A 22,581-nucleotide genomic window follows, 5' to 3' on the forward strand; every position below is an offset into this window, starting at 1 on the left:
AGGGGACGTGGTTCAATGAATAAATTTCAAAGATATCAGCGTGTGTGACTAGGTCAACCTTTGGTCCCGCCCCCTGGAGGTGGTGATCAATTGCCATCCTTTAATTTCATTAGCACTTGATCTTTTCTGACCCAATCCAAATTAACCCTGCCCAAATGCCCAGAGCCGTGAGCCGCCCTTGCATTACCTCACCCTGCCCACCACCACCTCAAGGCACTTCATGTTCAACAGGTGTGAACTTAACTATTTTTAAAGTATTTCTGAATGCTGTGCTTCTCTGTAAGCTGAATTTGAGATGGCTTAACATAATTCATGCAATATAGAAAAACATAAAAATGAACTGAAAAATCAGGATGAAGGAAAAAAGTCGGAATAAAAGGAAAGACCAGGAGTAAGAACACAGATAAGCAGGCCATAGGGGTCTTGCACAATTACTATGAATACAGTTGAGCCATAAATTTGGCTCTGAGCTCCGTGGTGGCCAAAACTAAAAGGAAAATACATGTGTGTTATTCTCACTGTCTGTAAGAAGAAAAAAATATACCATTTCTTGGAGCTTTTTCCTGGTTGCAGCTCTCAAAAGAGATTGCAAAAGCTTTATATAGTGAGTTTGAGTAATCAGTATCCTTTTATTAGTTATCTTTTTTTTTTAAGACTCATTTATTCAGCATCATGATCAGATTATTACATTTAGCAATAAACAGCATGGGTGCAAAAAAAAAAATCTACGTTGAAACCCTTTGTTGGAATGCTTTATACCTTCCACAGAACAGAAACTAAAATAACCTGTTATACAATTAGTCACAAGTATAGTTCTGGAGTTTTTTGCCCATACACATGATTATTGTCTAAAACATGTCTTTGTAGCAGTTAGGCCCTGCCACCACTGTGCTTGACTGAGTCCACAAATCTGTTGTAACCTATAGCTTCCTTGTCACTTCTCTGACTCTCCTTTCCTGCTAAGCTTTGATTAAAACCTTAGCAGTGATTAAAACCTTCTGCCACTGCTATAGCTACGGCTGCTGCTGGAACCACCATAGCCACCTTGGTTTCATGGTTTGGCGAAGTATTGGCCTCCACCACCATAGGGGCCAGAGCTTCTGCCTCCAAAGTTTTCTCCTTTCATAGGTTCTCAATTTGAAGATTGATTGTTGTAATTCCCAAAATCACTGCAACTTCCGCCACCTCCTAAATTGCTTCTCTCATTACCAAATCCATTATAGCCATCTCCACCACGACTGCCACCAAAGACACCTCAACCACCAAAATTTCCTCCATGACCAAAGTTGTCATTCCCACCAAAACCACCTCCTTGACCACCACCGAAGTTTCCAGAATCACTTTGACCCCTTTGGCTGGATGAAGCACTAGCCATCTCTTGCTTAGATAGCGCTTTCCTTACTTCACAGTCGTGGCCATTCACAGCATGGTATTTCTGAATGACAGTCTTGTCTACAGAGTCCTGTTCATCAAAGATTACAAAAGCAAAGCCTCTCTTCTTGCCACTGCCTCAGTCGCTTCAGTTTTCCCACACTACTCAACATTATCTCTTAGGTGATAATCTTCAGTGTCTTCTTTGATACCATTAACAAACATCTTTTTCACTGTGAAGTGGGCACCAGGTCTTTGAGAATCTTCTCTTGAGACAGCCTTCTTTTTCCACAACTCTTCATCCACCTAGTGTGACCTTGCCTTCGTGGCTGCACCCACCTCCTCCACGGTGGCATAGGTGACAAACCCAAAGCCTCTGGAGCTCATGGTGTTTGGGTCTCTCATCACCACACAACTTCTGAGCATTCCGCATTGCTCAAACTGGCTCCTCAGATTCTCACTGGTTGTCTCAAATCTCAAACTTCTGATGAAGAGCTTCCACAGCTGTTCGGACTCTTTGGGAGACGACTTAGACACGATGACTGTGGGAGGGGAGACTATTATGATGCTTACTTGGTGGTGTCCACCAACAGAAAAGCTAGTTATCTTTTGTTGGGTAACAAATTACCCCAAATTTGGCAGCTTAAAACAAAACAAAACAAAACAAAAAAACCTTACTTTCAAAAGTTTCTTTGGGTCAGAAATTTGAGTGCCATTTAGCTGGGTCCTCTGGCTCTGAGTCTCTTAAAAAGGTTACAGTCAAGGAGTTGGCCAGGCTGTAGGCATCTCAAGGATGGAGAATCTTCTTTAAGCTCATTCACATGGTCTTCCTTCTGGCCAAGTGTGGCTATGTATTAAAGCTTTTTTTCTTAGAATATTTCCTCTGGTATTTCTATATTTGTATTTTCTGTGTTGGCTTGATCCAGAGCCAGATAATCCAAAAAGATTTCTATAAGCTTGTTCATTACCCCAGGCTTACTTTGCTGGGTTAGAACGTTGTACCCTACATTTTCTGCAAAAGTTTTGGAAAAAGTCACAGCAAGATACAGCAGTTTCCTTGAGGTGTGGCAGTAGCTAGCTAGACATTTTTCTCTAGCAGTATCTGTGAAAGCCCAGGCCTCCCAGGACCCTTCAGGAAAACACCCTTCAAAGTAAATGTCCTATGGAGAGGAGATGGCGGTCTCATTTTCTGATATTATTTAATTATTGTCAGTCCAGAGGAAATGCTCGTTTTTAAATACCAGATAAGGAGTGGACCAATAAACATCCTATGCACACAGATGAACTGCTGACTCACCAGGTGAAGAGGCACTCCACTGAGCATATGTCTGTCAAATGCTAGGCACTGTGTCGGCCTCTTGATATGTTATATTTAAACTTCATAAGATCTGTACAAGGCAGGTATCATCCCAGTTTCATGGGAGAAAAGTAAGTCTCAGACAGTTAAGTAACTCGCCCAGTTACCATAAAAGGCAGAGCTTTCATTAGTACCCAGGCCAGTCTGATTCAAGTGCTCCCTCTTTTCACCACGTGTGGCTTCTCTGAGAAAACACATCTCAATTTGACATGGATGCTCTTCATTACCAGAATGTAATGAATGGATTATTCACTAACCCTCCCCTTCCATTCTACTCTGTCAGAGTAATTGAGTTCCAAGGTCTTTCCTTGTTCCTGCCTTAAGGTGAAAACAGCTATTTCCTTGTGGTCTTCAGTAGGCTGAACCCAGGATTAAATCCTGAAGTCTGCTGAGATTCCACCTGGACGCTACCATCTCAGAACTACCCCAAGGCAACCTGAGACCCTGTGATGAGTCTCCATTCAGGACCTTTCCTCCCAAGATCCGTGAACCCCAGCATGGGTGCCCTGACTACCAGCCCAACCTTGGTCCTAAACTTCTAGTAGGAACCCTGAAGCCTGTGACTTTCCCCACCAGGCCTCACTTCCCTGTCATTCTAAGTTTTTTACCTGTATTAACTCATTTAATCCTGACAACAACTTTTGATGTAGAGACTATTAATTTCCATGTTTTACAGATAAGGAAACTGAGGCTCAGAGAGGCCAAGTAACCTAACGGAAATCGCATAGCTACTAAGTTGCAGACTAGGATTCAAGCTCCAGCAGTCTGGCTCCCAGATCCATGCTCTTAACTCCTGTGCTATGAACTAATATGCACAGAATTTGGATTCTTGCCCCTCCCCCACCCCGGCCCCCACAGCATTTATCACCATATAACATAATGCTGATAAAAAACATATTATACTTTTTTAAAAAATCTCTTTTATGTCTGTCTTTCCCACTAGAATATGAGCCTAGGTCAGAGATCTTTGTTTTGTTAACTACTGTATCAGCATCTAGAACAGGACCTGACCACAGAGTAGGTACCCAGTAAGTATCATCTGAATGAGCACTGAAAACGTTAGTATCTTTTCATATCTAGTATCTATAGCTATTAGAATCTATAGCTGTTAGTATCTAGCTATCAGTATCTTTGCACAAACAGTAGGGCCACAGCAAATATCTTTTCCCAAATAAAAGAGAAATCCTCCTCACAGAGATTACTTTTTTCACCATCCCAGAACAAAAGGTGGAAACTCAGAAAGGTTTTACAATAGTGTTTGTCCTCTCTGCCTTCACCATACCTCTCTCAAGTCCTCTGCTTTCCTGAGGATGTCAGTGGCCATGTGGACGGCCATGCAATTCCCCTGACTCATGGTCCCATATCTGCCTCAACTCTGATGACCTTTGCTTCCATTCCATGTAAGCTGCCCCCAGGAGTGGCCCTTGTGATCCTTTGGAAGGGCCAGGTTTTTGAAATCTTAAACTCTGATATTCTGCTCTTTGTACTTACAGTCTATGGAAGATTGCATTTTCCAAGATGGCTGCAACAAGATCTCCCAGCCCACCTGCTCTTCTTCACTGTGAAGTTGGCCCTGCTCCCATTGAGAGATTGGGTCTACGTTCCTTCCCCTTGAATCCATGAGGGTCTGTGATTGTGGCAGAAGTGATACTCTGTACCTTCTAAGTCCGGATCAAAAAAATTGATATCACTTCTCTGTGATCTTGGGATGCTCACTCTTTGAACCCAGCCACTGTAAGGAAGCCCATATCACACAGAGAGGCTGCACTTAGATCTTCCTGCCAACAGCCCCAGGCCTCAGCTGACAGCCAATATCAATCACCAGACATGAGACTGAAGAAGCCTTTGGCAGATAGCCCCAGCCTTGGCAACAGCATGAGAGACTTAAGTGAAAACTACCTAACTGAATTGAGTCAACTTCCAGAATCATGGGGGAAAAAAAAAAGATTGTTGTTTTAAGCCTGTAAAGTTTTGGGGTTATATATTATGCAGCAAGAGTAACTGAAATACCCAACCAGAATTCCTTCCAATACCCTGTTAGAGTTCCTTCTAACTCTCCAGTTCTCCTACTCACCAAATCTAGCCTCTCCCTGGGAACTTGCTGTGCCCTAATCAATGTTTTCTCCATAGCCCCAGCAGGAGGCCGGTTGGGGCATCCTTTCCAGTCCCCCTCCATGGCTATGTTAAGACCATTTTCATCTTGAGTGGCTAACGTAAATGTCTCTGTGTCTTCCGCATTCTATCACCTGGAATACTCAGTGTACGTAACTGCAGCAAGCCCTGACTTTATGGGGTTCCCTCCCTAAGGATTTCTAAGAGTCTCTGTGGAGGCTCCCATAAGAGGTGCCACCCATAAAGAGGGGAGTTAATTTGTCCACAGTTTATACTCCAGCCAGAAGTGAAGCCAAATACCAGCTATGCCTGGCTTTCCCACATACCACACTTTCTCTTCTTGCATACATTTTCTTTACTGTATGAGGACAAGAATATTTTTGAGCTAATTAGTGTGCATGCTTTCTGTTTACAGTAAAACATATAATAAATAAACCCCTGCTAAGATGTTGAATGCCTAGTGGGACTATGTGTTAAAAACAGTTGTCTTCAAATATAATTCTTATGAATGTTCATCATTTTGTTAATCTTAAAACTTCCTAATTAGAGACTTCCCAAGACACTCTGTAAAGTCCTCAACAATTCACTGGGAGACTAAGAATAAATAATTTTAAAAAAATTAACAAAAGCTTTACCTTCATTCATAATTCAGTAGTGATCTTTTCTTGCTAGCATACAAAATATTTTTTAGAAGAGTCCCCTGTGTATTTAGAGCAAGGCCTCTTCTAACAATATTTTGGCCATGAGTTTCACACAGCACAAGGTGAACCAGCTCTTTTTTTTTTCTGTTTCATGTGTACAAAACAATGTAATAGTTAGACATTTATACCCCTCACAAAGTGATAACCCCCCTCGCCCTATCTACTACCGCTCTGACATCACATATAGCTGTTACAGTTCCACTGACTCTATTCCTTATCCAGCTCTTTTATTTACAGGTCCGCCAATTAAGTTTGTGAACTCATTCTAGAAAAAGTGCTACATACCACATTGCTGAATATCACTATGATCACCTTCGAAGTACTCCCGTTGGGAAGTTATGCACCAACACCAGCACCTAGTCCACCCTTCAAAGCAATATTGGAACTCTTATTAATGAATGACCATGAGAACTGTTGTCATATCACCTTTGCTGTCCTGAATGTCATAAAAATGTCTTCCTTTCAATATTTTCTTTATCTTTGGGTAAAGAAAGAAGTCATTGGGGGCCACATCAGGTGAGTAGGGAGGGTGTTCCAATACAGTTATTTGTTTACTGGCTAAAAACTCCCTCACAGACAGTGCCGTGTGAGCTGGTGCATTGTTGTGATGCAAGAGCCATGAATTGTTGGCGAAAGGTTCAGGTTGTCTACCTTTTTCACGCAGCTTTTCAGCACTTCCAAATAGTAAATATTCGTTAACTGTTTATCCAATTGGTACAAATTAAGAATGAGTAATCCCTCTGATATCAAAAAAGGTTAACAACATCATTGCAACAAGTTCGTGAACTTCATTGTCAGACCTCGTATGAAATCCAGTTCACAAATTGTACTGCATGAAAGCATATTTTGAGCACCAGAGGAATTGGTCTGGAGTAAGGGCAGAGAGGCAGATTGTGTCGGGTTAGAACATGAGTTCTTCTACCTCGTTCCTGACTGCATTTGACTGGAAAGGTACTTAACCTCCCTCTGCGTCAGTATCTTCACCTATGAAATGTAGGTGGCAATAGTACCTGCCTCAGAGTGTTTGAGGAGGATTAAATACATGGTGCCTGGCACATAGTAAGTGCTCAATTAATGGTAAAAATTGTTATCTTAATCTTTGTTCCTATGGTTTAAAAAAAATGCAACATTCACTGAAATTCTTTCAGAAGCAATGGCTGATAATAAACTATTTGAAAACTAAAATTGTCAGAGTGGGTAAATGCTATCCAAAATTTAATTTGGATCTATATTCTAATAACTCCATGAAACACATCAATTCGTGTAGTTACTTAGAAGAACATGTAACAACTAATTTGAAATTCAGATCCCTGAACTTTGCCGCCTACCTGATTCCCACCAGAGGAGAGGCCTAGGAATATGTATTTTTGTCAAGCCCTCTGGATGATCTTTATGATCAGGCAAATTCAGGTAGTAACAATGATTGAAGGGTTGGGAAGTGCATGATTTTCCTGGGGAGGGTAATCAGTAAGCTTTACCTTAAATATTCTCCAGGTTAAATGATGTTGGCCATACAGCAGCTATTTTGAAATTCTAATGTGCATAAGAATCTCCTGGTCCTACCTACCAAAGATCTGGGGGGGACTCAGGAATCTGCATTTTATTTTAACCAGCTCCTCACTTCTAGGGTGAGTCTTTCAGAAGCACTTTCGACTCTTGTCATTCACATGTAGAGAAAAGCCAGACATACTTTTTAAAAGAAAAAGTCTGGTCATCAAAATGGCAGCATGAGGTGAACCTCTGGAAATCTCCCCTGGAATTAACAACAAATTGAAAAATTATAACTCCAAAAAGGACTCCCTGCACAGCAGACAGACAAGACGAGGGTTTAACTACTGAATTCGCCTAAAGGTGGGCAAATTGCACGAGCAGGGGAGGAGGGTAGGGAGAAGTGCAGAGACGGAGTCGCGGGCGCAGGACGCAGACCTAGCTCAGTGCTCTGAGCTCGCTGCATCCCGGAACTACCGCAGCTGCAGGAGAGGGAAGAAGTCGGACTGCTAGGGCTCCACTTATGGCCCACGGGGCTGAGGGGACAGCATATAACACGGCTGAACCCAACGCTCACGGCAGAGACCTCGGAGAAAAGACTGAGGGAAGAGGGCTGAAAACGGTGGTTTAAGCCCTCACTGCAGAGCAGAGAACAGAAGCCTTAGGCACTGAGACTAGCCACCCCCTCCCTATCCTTCCAGAGCTCACCCCGCCCCCACCTGCCTGGTGCTAGAAGCAGAGCAGTAGCAGTGTCAGATCAAAAGAAAAGAATATTTGCAGTTCTGAGAACTGTGGTCCACAGACACAGATTCACAGCCCAACTAGTTCCGGCAAAGGAGAGGGAGCTGTGGAAGCAGGACCGGCTGTGGTGGTGGTCGCCACCATTGCTCTGGGCCACCTCTCACAACTCACCCCGCCCCTGATTCCACCTATCTGGGCGGATCCCTGCAGGAGTAAACAGAACTGCTGAAACATACCGGCTCTGAATCTGGTGCAGGAAGAGCTTTGAAACTTCAAAAGCTCTCCACATCCCCACTGGGACATGGTGTCCTAGGACCCAGGTGAACTTTAACAGAGGAGAAGCCTGCCTTCCAGGGAACCCCACCATTGTGTGAGAAGCTGGAATAGTGCAGAGAAAACATAACACTACAGAGTGAGACAGAAAAAAAGCCTGCAGTCCGAGAGAAAATAAAACATTCTACGAACACGTACTGGAAAACAAAAGAAAAACCTCTTCCTATCAACCTGTTGCAGAACCCACTCTTGTAGATGTCTAGGAAGAGAAATAATAAATCACGAATTGCCATGAATAACCAAGGCAACAAGACAGCTCAGAAAGAAAGTGAAAAGTCTCCAGAAAATAAACTTAAAGATATGGAAATATGTGACTTAAATGACAGAGAATTTAAGATTGCAGTTCTGAAAAAGTCAACGAGATGCAAGAAAACACAGACAGACTGTTTAATGAACTCAGAAACACAATCAAAGAACAACATGAACATTTTACCAAAGACATTGAAATTTTAAAAAAGAACCAAATAGAATTTCTGGAGATTAAGAACTCAATAGAAGAAATGAAGAATGAAATAGCCAGCTTAGGTAGTAGAGTGACCAGATGGAGGAAATAATCAGTGACATCAAAGATAGAAACCTGGAAATGACACGGATGGAATAAGAAAGAGACTGGAGACTTAAAAGAAATGAGAGAACTCTACAAGAACTTTCTGACTCCATCAGAAAGAGCAATATAAGAATAATGGGCATATCAGAAGGAGAAGAAAGAGACAAAGGAACAGATAATACATTCAAACAAATAGTTGAAGAGAATTTCTCGAACTTGTGGAAAGAACTGGATCCTCCAATCCAAGAAACAAATAGAACATCTAATTACCTCAACCCCAACAGCCGTCTCCAAGGCACATTTTACTGAAGCTGTGAAAAATCAACGACAAAGAAAGATCCTCAAGGCAACCAGGGAAAAGAAGACGGCAACCTACAAAGCAAAGCCCATCAGATTATCATCAGATTTCTTAGCAGAAACTCTACAAGCCAGGAGGGAGTGGAACCATATATTCAAACTATTGAAAGAGAGAAATTATGAGCCAAGAATAATATACCCAACAAAGGTATCCTCTAGATATGAAGGAGAAATAAAGACCCTTCCAGGCACACAGACGCTGAGGGAATTTTCTAATACACGACCTGCACTACAAGAAATATTAAAGGAGGCTATTCGACCACCATCAACAGGGACCATTTGTGGCAACCAAAACATAAAAAGGGGGAGAGTAAAGGCCTGAATCAGATATGGGAATGGAAAAAGTAGGCATGCTAAAGAAAATGGAATACTCTAAATATCAAACTTTTTTTTACATAAACTTAAGGGTAACCACTCAAAAAAAAAAAATCCAGAACTGAAATATATACTGAAATAAAAGAAGAAACAGAGGGAAAAATCATAGAATACCACCACACAGAAATAATAGACAACAACAAAAAGGCAAAGAAACAATGGAGACACAGCCTTACCAGAAAACTAAAGATAGAATGATAGGAAATCCTCACATATCAATAATCACCCTAAATGTAAATGGACTGAACTCACCAATAAAAAGGCACAGAGTAGCGGATTGGATCAAAAAACTGAACCCAACCATATGCTGTCTCCAAGAGATGCATCTCAGCTACAAGGACAAGCATAGACACAAAGTGAAAGGGTGGAAATTGACACTTCAAGCAGATGGTATTCAGAGAAATTCAGGTGTATCCGTACTGATATCAGATGAAACAGACTTCAGGGTGAAAAAGATGACAAGAGACAAAGATGGACATTTTATAATGGTAAAGGGGACTATACAACAAGAAGACATAACAGTCATCAATATTTACGCCCCCAATCGGGGAGCACCGAAATATACCAAGCAACTATTAACAGAACTACAGGGAGAAATTGACCAAAACACAATTATACTAGGGGACCTAAATACGTCATTGACAGCTATGGATAGATCATCCAAACAGAAAATAAATAATGAAATAGGAGCACTAAATGATACATTAGATGAAATGGACATAATTGACATTTATAGAGCACTTCATCCTAAAACATCAGACTACACATTCTTTTCTAGTGTACATGGAACATTCTCAAGGATAGACCACTTATTGGGACATAAAACTAACCTCAGCAAATTTAAGAAGATTGAAATCATACCAAGCATATTCTCTGATCACAAGGCTTTGAAATTGGATATCAACTGCAAAAAGAAAGCAGGAAAAACAAATACATGGAGATTAAACAACATACTTTTAACGAACAACCGGGTCAAAGAAGAAATTAGAGGAGAGCTCAAAAGATACATAGAAACAAATACATCCTACCAAAATTTTGGGGATGCAGCGAAAGCAATTTTAAGAAGGAAATTTATATCATTACAGGTCTATCTCAAAAAACAAGAAAAATCCCAAATAAATAACCTCACATTACACCTTAAAGAACTAGAAAGAGAAGAACAAATGAAACCCAAGGTCAGCAGAAGAAAGGAAATAATAAATATCAGAGCAGAACTAAACGAAATAGAGAACAAAAAGACAATAGAAAAAATTAATGTGACAAAGAGCTGCTTTTTTGAAAAGGTCAACAAAATTGACAAACCCTTGGCTAGGCTCACTAAGATAAAAAGAGAGAAGACACTAAGAAACATAATCAGAAATGAAAAAGGGGAAGTTATCAAGGATGCCACAGAAATACAAATGATCATCCAAGAATACTATGAAGGACTATATGCCACCATAGTCAATAACCTAGAAGAAACGGACAAGTTCTTAGAAACATATAGTCTTCCAAGGCTGAACCATGAAGAACTGGAAAATCTAACAGACTGATCACCAGTAACGAAATTGAATCAGTCATCCAAAACCTTCCCAAAAGCAAAAGTCCGGGACCAGATGGCTTCACTAGTGAATTCTACCAAACCTTCAAAGAGGATCTAATACCAATCCCGTTCAAACTCTTCCAAAAAACTGAAGAAGAGACAGTACTCCCTAACTCATTTTATGAGGCCAACATTACCCTGATACCAAAAACTGGTAAGGACAGCACAAAAAAAGAAAACTACAATATCTCTCATGAATACAGATGCAAAAATCCTGAACAAAATTCTAGCAAATCGAATGCAACAATGCATTAAAAAAGATTACTCATCACGAACAAGTGGGGTTCATCCCAGGGGCACAAGAATGGTTCAACATATGCAAATCCATCAATGTGATACATCACATAAACAAAATAAGGGACAAAAACCATATGATTATATCAATCGATGCAGAAAAAGCGTTTGACAGATACAACATCCATTTATGATTAAAACACTTACTAAAATAGGTATAGAAGGAAAACACCTTAACATAATAAAGGCCATATTGACAAACCCTCAGCTAATCTCATAATTAACGGTGAAAAACTGAAGCCCTTTGCTCTACGTTCAGGAACACAACAGGGCTGTCCCCTATCACCTCTGCTCTTCAACATAGTGTTGGAAGTCCTTGCCAGAGCAATCAGGCAAGAGAAAGAAATAAAAGGCATCCAAATTGGGAATGAAGAAGTTAAATTGTCACTCTTTGCAGATGACATGATGCTATATATAGAAAACCCTAAAGAAGCCACCAAAAGCTCTTAGAAACAATCAACGAATACAGTAAAGTTGCCAGCTACAAAATCAACATACAAAAGTCCATTGCCTTCCTATATACTAACAATGAAATCTCAGAAAAAGAAATTAAAAAAAAAACAATTCCTTTTGCAATTGCAGGAAAAAGAATAAAATACCTAGGAATAAACTTAACCAAGGACATGAAAGAGCTATATGCTGAAAAGTACAAGACAGTTTAAAAATAAATTGAAGAAGACACAAAGAAATGGAAAGACATTCCGTGCTCATGGAATGGAAGAATCAACAGTTAAAATGGCCATATTACCCAAAGCAGTATACAGATTTAATGCAATTCCCCATCAAAATCTCAATGGCATTTTTTAAAGAAATAGAACAGAAAGTCATCAGATTTGTTTGGAACAACAAAAGACCCCTAATAGCCAAAGCAGTATTAAGAAAAAAGAACAGTGCTGGAGGTATCACACTCCCTGACTTTAGCTTGTACTACAAGGCAACAATAATCAAAACAGCACGGCATTGGCAGAAAAACAGACACGTAGACCAAGGCAATAGCATTGAGAACTCAGAAATAAAACCACATAAATATGGACAGATAATTTTTGACACAGAAGCCAAAAACATACAATGGAGAAAAGACAGCCTCTTCAATAAATGGTGCTGGCAGAATTGGAAAGCCACGTGCAAAATAATGAAACTGGACTGCTATCTGTCAGCGTGTACCAAAATTAATTCAATATGGATCAAAGACTTAAGCATAAGACCTGAAACAATAAACTGCATAGAAGAAAACATAGATAGTAAACTTATGGACCTTGGGTTCAAAGAGCATTTTATGAATTTGACTCCAAAGGCAAGGGAAGTAAAAGCTAAAATAAATGAATGGGACTATATCAAACTTAAAAAGCTTCTGCACAGTAAAAGAAACCATTGACAAAATAAAGAGGCAACCAAGTGAATGGGAGAAGATTTTTGCAAACAGAGCCTCCGATAAGGGGCTAATATCCAAAATATACAAGGAACTCATGCAACTCAACAATAAAAAAACAAACAACCCAAGTGAAAAATGGGCAGAGGTTCTGAAGAGACATTTCTCCAAGGAGGATACACAAATGGCAAATAGACATATGAAAAAATGCTCAACATCACTCATCATCAGAGAAATGCAAATAAAAAAACCACAGTGAGATATCACCTCACCCCAGTCAGAATGGCTATCATCAACAAGACCAATAGTAACAAGTGTTGGAGACGCTGTGGTGAAAAAGGAACACTGTTGGTGGGAATGCATACTGGTGCAGCCGCTATGGAAGGCAGTGTGGAGGTTCCTCAAAAAATTACGAATAGAATTACCGTATGACCCAGCAATCCCTCTCCTGGGTATCTACCCAGAAAGTCTGAACACATTTATCCATAAAGACAAGTGTGCTCCAATGTTCATTGCAGCTTTATTTACGGTGGCCAAGACATGGAAACAACCAAAATGTCTTTCGACAGATGAATAAAGAAGTTGTGGTATATATACACAATGGAATACTATTCAGCTGTAAGAAAAGATGATATAGGAACATTTGTGACAACATGGATGGATCTTGACAGTACAATGCTAAGTGAAATAAGTCAGACAGAAAAAGCAGAGAACCACATGATTTCACTGATATGTGGTATATAAACCAAAAACAACAAAAGCACAAGACAAACAAATGAGAAACAAAAACTCATAGACACAGACAATAGTTTAGTGGTTACCAGAGGGTAAGGGGGGAGGAGTGGTAGATGAAGGTAAAGGGGATCAACTATATGGTGATGGAAGGAGAACTGACTCTGGGTGGTGAACACACAATGGGATTTATAGATGATGTAATACAGAATTGCACACCTGAAATCTATGTAACTTTACTAACAATTGTCACCCCAATAAACTTTACTTAAAAAAAAATATTTATTGTGTGCCGACTATGTGCCAAGTACTGTGCTAGGTTCTGAAAACAACAAGATGTCCTGCAATATGGAACTTATGTTCTAATTTAGGGAGAAGAACATACAATTTTTTAAAAATTTTTTATTGGAGAACAGTGGGGAACAGAGTGATTTTCCAGGACCCATCAGCTCCATGTCAAGTTGTTGTTTTCAATCTAGTTGTGGGTGTGTGCACAGCTCAGCTCCAAGCTCAAGCCGTTGTTTCTCACTGGTCCATGTGAGAATCGAACCAGCGTCCTTGGTGTTATGAGCACTGCACTCTAACCGCTGAGCCAACCAGTTGCCCTGAACATACAATTTTTAAAAATAAATAATGAGCTAAGTTTTGAGTGTGATATCTTCTCTGCTAAGCAGGGTGGTATGATGGGAAGGAGAATAAGTTCCTCCTCTAGACAAGATGAGAATGTAATCCTCTGCAGAGGTGATGCTTGAGCTGAGGCCTAAAAGGTGAGAAAGATTGATATTCTGGGAGCCATAGTAGTAGTTAGTCAGTGCTTTCCTCAGGTTTGAATGCTTTTCTTTTACTTCAAGAGTAAAGTAACTTATACCCCAACTTTATGAACCTGGTCTCTACTCACCTAACTAGGACAACAGATGAGTTTTTCTGTCACCTCAGGCATGTGGGGAAGGAGTTTGGAGTGGGGGGGGGGGGAGGTTGGCACACCTCCAGCCTTTGCCCTCAATAGCAAACAGAATGGAGTGTCTCTTAGTTCAGCAGTTTGCACTGTTCAAGAGTTTGCACAAACACAAAGTTGAGAAATACTGCTTGCTAGAGGGGGTGCCAAAAGCAAAGGATGAAATTGTTGTTCCCTGAGGTAGAGACATTACTGTGTTGGCTTTAGCTGTTCCATATGGGATCCCTTGTGGGAATGGCTAACCTTCTCTACTTGGTGAATTTCTTAGCTCTTTGAAAACCCAATTTCCTCATCTTTAAAGCGAGACACATGTTCCCTAAGATCCTTTCATCTTGGCTATTCTATGAGTTAGTAAGTTTTGTTTTCCAATTAGCGCACACCCCCAAACTACCTTGTGTAGTCCACAAGGTAAGCCTTACATATATTCCCATAATCTTGTAATCACCCAAAATTAGGAGGGAATATTTAAGTAAGGAGGCCTTCCTCTCTCCCTCCTTCCTCTCCCTCCCTATCTTTCTCCATCCCTCCCTCTTTCCCTTCCTTACCCCTCCCTTCCTTCCTTTCTAGCTTCATTGCTTTTGTTTGTTTGGTTGGTTTTTTTTTTTTTTTTGGTTTTTTTTTAAGATTTTACTGGGGAAGGAGAATGTAGGCATCATGTGGGTGGCTAGATTTATAGGGCCTTTTCCTTTCAGCCAGAAAATTGGGGAACAGTGTGTACTTCCAGGACTTTTTTCCAAGTCAAGTTGTTGTCCTTTCAATCTTAGTTGTGAAGGGTGCCATTCAGCTTCAAGTTGTTGTCCTTTCAGTCTTAGTTGTGGAGGGCGCAGCTCAGCTCCAGGACCAGTTGCCATTGTTAGTTGCAGGGGGCACAGCCCACCATCTCTTGCGGGAGTTGAACTGGCAACCTTGTGGTTTAGAGCCTGCTGGCCCATGTGGGAATCGAACCGCCAGCCTTCGGAGTTAGGAGCACAGAGCTCTAACCGCCTGAACCATCGGGCCGGCCCTCATTGCTTTTTTATAGCCTAAATTGCCTTCTACAATCTATTGTTTTTGGAGGTTAGAGTTGACTTTTATAAACAGCCATTTGAGCCAGGTCTTGAGAATAAGTGAGTAGTCAAGCATGCTGCCAGTTCTGGCTACAACAGTCTCCCAGAGAGTGTGCTGTGAATTCTGAAATGCTGTCTGCCAGTCACTGGGCTACAGTTCACACTTCTTGCCAAATTCAGAATTGCATGGAAGATGTCCTTAATGTTAAAGGAGTAAAGCTCTAGGACCTTCCCTTTCTTTTAATCTGTTTTTCTTCATTCTGGAATTTTTAACTGCTGACTTTGATATCTGGTTTTGGTCATAGAAGATACTCCCACTACTTTTTTTCTTTAAAACTTGCTTATTTGTCCAGCTCTTTAGAGATCTTTGGTGTTTTATACATGAATATATGTGGACTAATATAATTGCAGAAACATTCTACGAGTACATATTCTGGGTTATTTTAAAAATTAGACCAAATCTTTATTTACAATTTACTTTCAGTTTTCATCAAAACAGTTAACCGTCATTTAAAGAGAATAGAATCTTATGACTTTTCCATCATTTTCCATCATTTTCAAAGGGTGCCTGCATGGGCATGGGTGAATGTTACAGGCTGATGTTTTCTAGCCCAGTGTAACTAGGAAAACATTTCTAACCATGTCATTGTGCAGATGTCGAACGAAAAGCCACTTGATAGAGGGCTATTTCAGGAATGTAGGCATCATGTGGGTGGCTAGATTTATAGGGCCTTTTCCTTTCAGCCAGAAAATTCTACAATTCCGTGATTCTGACCCATTCCCTACCTTCTGTACACATCTGTGGTCAGCAGCTTCTGACATGGCTTCCAATAATCCCGCCACTTGGTGTTTACTCCCTCGTATGATACCCCCCTCTTAAGTGTAGGTTGGACCTGGTGACTTGCTTCTAAGGAATTAAGTACAGTCATGCACCACTTAACAACAGGGATAGGTCTGACAAGTGTATCTTTAGGCAATTTCATCATTGTGGGAACATCCTGGAGTGCACTTACACAAACCTGGATGGTACAGCCCACTACACACCTAGGCTGTAGGGTACCACCTATGGCACCGAGGCTACAGGCCTGTACAGCATTACTGTACAAAACAACACGGGATTAAATCAGGCACAGAGAAAATGCTTCTGGCATACTATTTTACAGCAAACTTTTTTTAATAAGTAGAAAGAGTATACTCCAAAATAAAGATAAAAAGTACAGTATAGTAAATGCACCAACAAGTAGCATAGTTGTTAATTGCCAAATACTGTGTACTGTGCATAATTGTACCTGTTATACTTTCATAGACTGGCAGGGCAATAGGTTTGTGTATACAGTATCACTACAAATATCTGAGGAATGTGCTGTGCTATGATGTGATGGTGGCTACAGTGTCACCGGGTGACAGCAATGTTTCAGCTCTATTATAATTCTCTGGGACTGCTGTTGTATACGTGGTGTGTAGTTGACTGAAATGTCATTATGTGGTGCATGACTGGATACAAAAGATATGATGTTGCATCCATAATTAGGTCCTAAAAGATTGGGCTTCCATCTCGTTAGCACTGTCTTGCTGGCCCTATTTCTTGCTCTCCCTGCTTGCTCATTCTGATGAAGCAAGCTGCCATATGGAGAGGCTCAGAGAGCAAGGAACTGAGGCCCTCAGTCCAGCAACCAGTGAGGAAACAAATCCAGCCAAAAACTTGTGCGGGAACTTTGAAACAACTTCTTCTGCACTTGAACTTTCATATAAGACTGCAGCCTTGGCTGATACCTTGATGCAGCCTTGTGAGAAACCCTGAGATAGAGGACACAACTAAATTGTGGATTCCTGGGAGTCTAGATTCCTGACTGAGAGAAACTGTGAGATAATAACTATTGCTATAAGGCACTAAAGGTTTAAGGTTTGGGGGTAATTTGTCATGCAGCAACAAACAATCAATACATCATCCAAGATTGTCAAGAACCCTCACTCTCTTAACATTGTTTTATCTACCAGAATTCCATTTAGTGTATCGTGTGTTTTGCTTACAGATTTAATTGTACTGAAATGTTGTATCAAAGGGGTTAGACTCAGTCATCTTGAAAGTTCCCTTCAGCTGTAAATTTCAGAGTCAAATTTTTTGCTCCAAAAAACAATCACTTTTTCATCCTCTTGAAATCAGAAGGCTTAATGGACGGCAGTTGCCGGCACAGGACTGACTGGCTGTCTGTCAGAGGGCTGCTGGCATAAGCAGTCAGAGGCGCAGTGTGCAGCTGTGACCCTCACAAGCTCCTCTGCACCTCCACTGCTGAAGAAAAGATGATGGGAAGCTTTACAGACAGCAGGATTCTCACCGTCAGCCTCCCTTCTCCCACTCTGGGTGAGCTCTGATTCAAACACTGTTTTCTCTTGTTTGGGTTCCTGTCTCATAGCATTATTAAAGATACTTCTGGAATTACTTTTTTGTTTCTTTTTCAAGAACATTTGAATTGATGGTAAATCAATTCCATTCTTCCTTTGAGGGCATTAAAGCCAAGACAGGTTAAGTGGCCCACCTCTGGCCAGACCCTGGACTCCTCCCTCCGTATGTCAGGGCATTCCTAACCTTGAATTACCTTTATTGGGAAATGAACTTTAGGCCTCCCTTAGAATGGGGATGATGCTACCAGCACACCCTGAATCGCCTGACTTGGACAATTCATGCTGTTGCCAAAATTCTCTAGAGTTGCATGAAAGTGGTACTGTCAGCGTTAAACTATTTTCCCTCTTTCTTTTTCTTTCTCTTTTCCCTATTTTCTGTCCCTTTCTCCCTCTCTTTGTACCATCTTCTTATAGCACCTGCCACAAGTAAAGGCATTAAAAGAGCTTTAAAAAGTCAGATGGATAGTCCTCAATTAAAAATTTAGACCAACAATAAATTCCAGAATCCTGCCCCTCTCAGCCCCAGGCATTCTAACAGAGCCTGGCCCACAGGCTCCCTGGTGTGCACTGAATGTTGTGGAGTCGCGGGCTTTCTGGGGCTGCCTCAGCCTGTGACTAAACCAAAGGTCATGTCAATAGTTGTGACGATCCCAAAAGTCTCTGGGTCTCACCCTCATCTGCCGTCACAGGGTCTTCTACCATAAAGGGAGTCTTCTGGGGTGTATTACTGGTGCTCCTGAGAACAAGAAGGTTTGCTATCCCAGGGTGTCTGCCACATTCTTCCCCTGCTCTGGCCTCTTTGGCTGATGTCCACAGCTCCTTGCCAGGTTTACCCCTGCTGGGTCAGTGACATCCTTGTAGTCACTGGTGTCCCTGCTGAGGGCACCATGCTCTGAAGCTTCTGGAGTTAAAAGATGCTTAAAGTGTCAGTATTAGCAAAAGCCCTATGGACAAGCATCACAACCAACTCTGGCTAATTTAAAAAGAAAAGGAATTTATTAGAAGTCTATTGGATAGTTTCCAAAATTCCTGGATGGTCAGGGAAAACATGATAGGAAACTCTATAGACAGCAACAAAGGCTCAGATCCCATCTGAGAGCTGCTCTGGTGAAGATGCCCTCCTTGATGCTCTGGTCACCCAGGCTGCCCCCACTGGCACTGGAACCCTGTCACTGTCACCTCTGGACACTAGATGTGGATCCCACCACTGTGTTTACCCTCCCTGACACAAAGCCAGTGGTTCTCCCCACATCCCGCCTCCAGCAATGCTGGGAAAAGCAGGTGTCTGGGGTTTTCAGCTCTCTCAGTGAGGGCTGGGCTCTGCCTCCAATGTAGGTGAGTTTCATATCCTGGGTACCTAGACATCCACTACTGTGGGGCTAGATGCCCTAGTGCCCTGGTCCTCTCAGTGCTCCAGCCGTCTGAACCTATTGACATGTGCACCACGGTGCATGATGTGGGCCGCAGTGACCACAGAACCACCTGTGAGAAGCACTCCTCCTGCCTCTCGCTGGGTCCTTCTTTCTCTAGGGCTGACTCTGACTCTGGGTAGGCCATCTCTTCATGCTTCTCCTTAGCTCCTTCAAACACCTACTGAAATCTGTTCCTGGTGAGGTCATCTCATCTGTCCAAGGCAACAGTTCTCCCATCACATCAGAAGCCAAGGAAACCATGAAAACTCTCATGGCTGCCTCCTGAGCAGGGAAGTGACTGAGGGGTTCTGGCAGACGAGACAGGGAATCCTGGCAGGCAGGACCTGAGACTTGGATGTGTTCAATGTCTGGGCCTAAATGGTTTCCTTCATCTTAAGTGCACATCTGCATCTATTAACTTATATGGGGGATTCTGGGGAAAAATTAGTTCAATCCTGTTCACCAATTAGAACTATATGAATATGTAGGAAACTTGTTGTGACTCAGCGGAAGAAGACTGTGGAAGCTACCATATTCCTAATGGTACCTGTTGTGCTGGCCAGGCTTGGGTGAGGAGAGGGGAGCAGTCGTGCAGAGGGAATAGTGCCAGCTCTGAGGTCAGAACCCATCTAGGAGTATCTGCTCCAGGGAGAGAGAGACAGCTGAGAAAATGGTTTTACTACAGGTCATCATTTTGGAGCCCAGACAACAGTCTCCATGACTGAGCATAATGCTGAGGGAAGGAGTTGTTTATTTGTTTAATTGTTTTATTTGCTTTTCCTGGACATTCCTGGGGGAATCAGCTGGCAATTGCCCCTCAGGGGTGAGGCAACAGTAGGATATGGGGGCAGGTTAACTCAGAGATGGCACCTCTGTGGAAATGTTGGTTTGCCTGCCAGTGTTTGAGATTGGTGACAAAACTACACTGAGGCAGTGGCAACAGTGGATTGCAGCCTGTCAGTGTGGGATCTACTCACTGGCATCGCTGAGAAGATGTGGGGACCAGCAGATGCAGAGTATTGGCTCAGCCAGCAGGGACACCAGCAGCAGTGGAATATTTACTGACAGTGACAGTGATTCAGGTAAATGGAGGCCACAGGCAGTGGTGTACTTGGGCTCAGAGACACACTTCTGAGGACCCATGGGGGCCATGACTGTACAGTCCTAGGTCAGTGAGCAACAAAAAGGTTGATAACGATAAGGGTGATAATAATAGCTAGTATTTATGGAGCATGCCAGATATTATTGTAAGTGCTGTCCATGTATTTATTTACTTAGTCCTCACTACAGCCCTATTAGGTAGATATTATTATTATCCTCCTTTTATAGATGAGAAACTTAAGCTTGGATAGGTTGTTACATGGCAGGTTGCATTTTCCAAAGATGGCTGCCATAGTATTTCCTAACCCCCATGTTATTCTGCAATGCGCCTCAATCCTCCTACCATTGAGAAATGCAGTCTATTCCCCTCCACTTGAACCTGGGCAGTTTTCTGACTCTCTTGTAATCTATAGAATGCAGCAGAAATGAGGCAATGTGACTAGGTAAGAAAAGGAGATGCATTCTTTACCTTGTTTCCTGGAATACTTATCCTGGAATCCCCAGCTGCCACGGAAGAAGTCTTTCAGCCCTGAGGCCACTATGCAGTGAGGAAGCTCCAATTAAACCACGTTGAGTGACTACACAGAGAGTTCCTGAAACTACATGAAGAGGGAGAAAGTGATACCCAGCCAGCCCAGCTGCTCCATCCCCCTGCTGCTCCAGTTCCAAACACTGTCTGATTTCAACTACATGAGAGACACTGAGCCAACCCAGCTCTTCCTAAATTCCCAACTCACAGAAACTGTGAGAAATAATAAAATTATCGTTGCTATTTCACGCCTCTAAGTTTTGGGATAATTCGCAATGCAGTAATAGATAAATAAAAGGCAACTTGCCCACAGCTTGTACAAGGTACAGCTGAGATTTGAACCATCAGTCTGCTGAACCAAAAGACTATACATGAAGACACTTCTTTTCAGATCTACAGATATACTTGGGGAGGGCAACTGATTCTCGTATAATCATCTGGTGTTTAAAATTCACAAGATTCCGTTATATTTTTAATAAGACCTTGTTTGTGCCTACAAGTTGATGAGGTTTTGGATATTCAAATTACACAGCAAAATAAGACTTTTTTTTAATTTTTATTTTTTTGAAAAGCTGTTTGCCAGTTTATTATACGGTTGAACATATACCATCCTATGACCTAGTAATTCTTTTTCTTTAATTCTTCTTTTTAAATTAAAGTTTATCGGGGTGACAATTGTTAGTAAAGTTACCTATATTTCAGGTGCACAATTCTGTATTACATCATCTATAAATCCCAATGTGTGTTCACCACCCAGAGTCAGTTCTCCTTCCATCACTATATATTTGATCCCCCTTACGCTCATCTCCCACCCCTCACACCCCTAAACCTCTGGTAACCACTAAACTATTGTCTGTGTCTATGGGCTTCTGTTTCTCATTTGTTTGTCTTGTGCTTTTGTTGTTTTTGGTTTATATACCACATATCAGTGAAATCATATGGTTCTCTGCTTTTTCTGTCTGACTTATTTCACTTAGCATTATACTCTCAAGATCCATCCATGTTGTCACAAATGTTCCTATATCATCTTTTCTTACTGCCGAATAGTATTCCATTGTGTATATATACCACAACTTCTTTATTCATCTGTCGAAAGACATTTTGGTTGTTTCCATGTCTTGGCCACCGTAAACAAAGCTGCAATGAACATTGGAGCACACTTGTCTTTATGGATAAATGTGTAGAGACTTTTTGGGTAGATACCCAGGAGAGGATTTCTGGGTCGTATGGTAATTCTATTCGTAATTTTATGAGGAACCTCCACACTGCCTTCCATAACGGCTGCACCAGTATGCGTTCCCCCAGCAGTGTATGAGGGTTCCTTTTTCTCCACAGCCTCTCCAACACTTGTTACTATTGGTCTTGTTGATGATAGCCATTCTAACTGGGGTGAGGTGATATCTCATTGTGGTTTTTATTTGCATTTCTCTGATGATGAGTGATGTTGAGCATTTTTTCATATGTCTATTTGCCATTTGTATGTCCTCTTTGGAGAAATGTCTCTTCAGAACCTCTGCCCATTTTTCACTTGGGTTGTTTGTTTTTTTATTGTTGAGTTGCATGAGTTCCTTGTATATTTTGGATATTAGCCCCTTATCGGAGGCTCTGTTTGCAAAAATCTTCTCCCATTCAGTTGGTTGCCTCTTTATTTTGTCGATGGTTTCTTTTGCTGTGCAGAAGCTTTTAAGTTTCATATAGTCCCATTCGTTTATTTTAGCTTTTACTTCCATTGCCTTTGGAGTCAAATTCATAAAATGCTCTTTGAACCCAAGGTCC

The 22,581-nt window shown here is 41.5% G+C and overlaps 1 pseudogene; it reads right to left on the reverse strand.

Moving 5' to 3' along the window:
- Positions 1-988: 988 nt before the first annotated feature.
- Positions 989-20,327, reverse strand: LOC109439502 (heterogeneous nuclear ribonucleoprotein A1; annotated as a pseudogene).
- Positions 20,328-22,581: the final 2,254 nt, after the last annotated feature.

The sequence above is a fragment of the Rhinolophus sinicus genome, linkage group LG03 (genome assembly GCF_036562045.2).
Source record: "Rhinolophus sinicus isolate RSC01 linkage group LG03, ASM3656204v1, whole genome shotgun sequence".
NCBI lineage: Eukaryota > Metazoa > Chordata > Mammalia > Chiroptera > Rhinolophidae > Rhinolophus > Rhinolophus sinicus.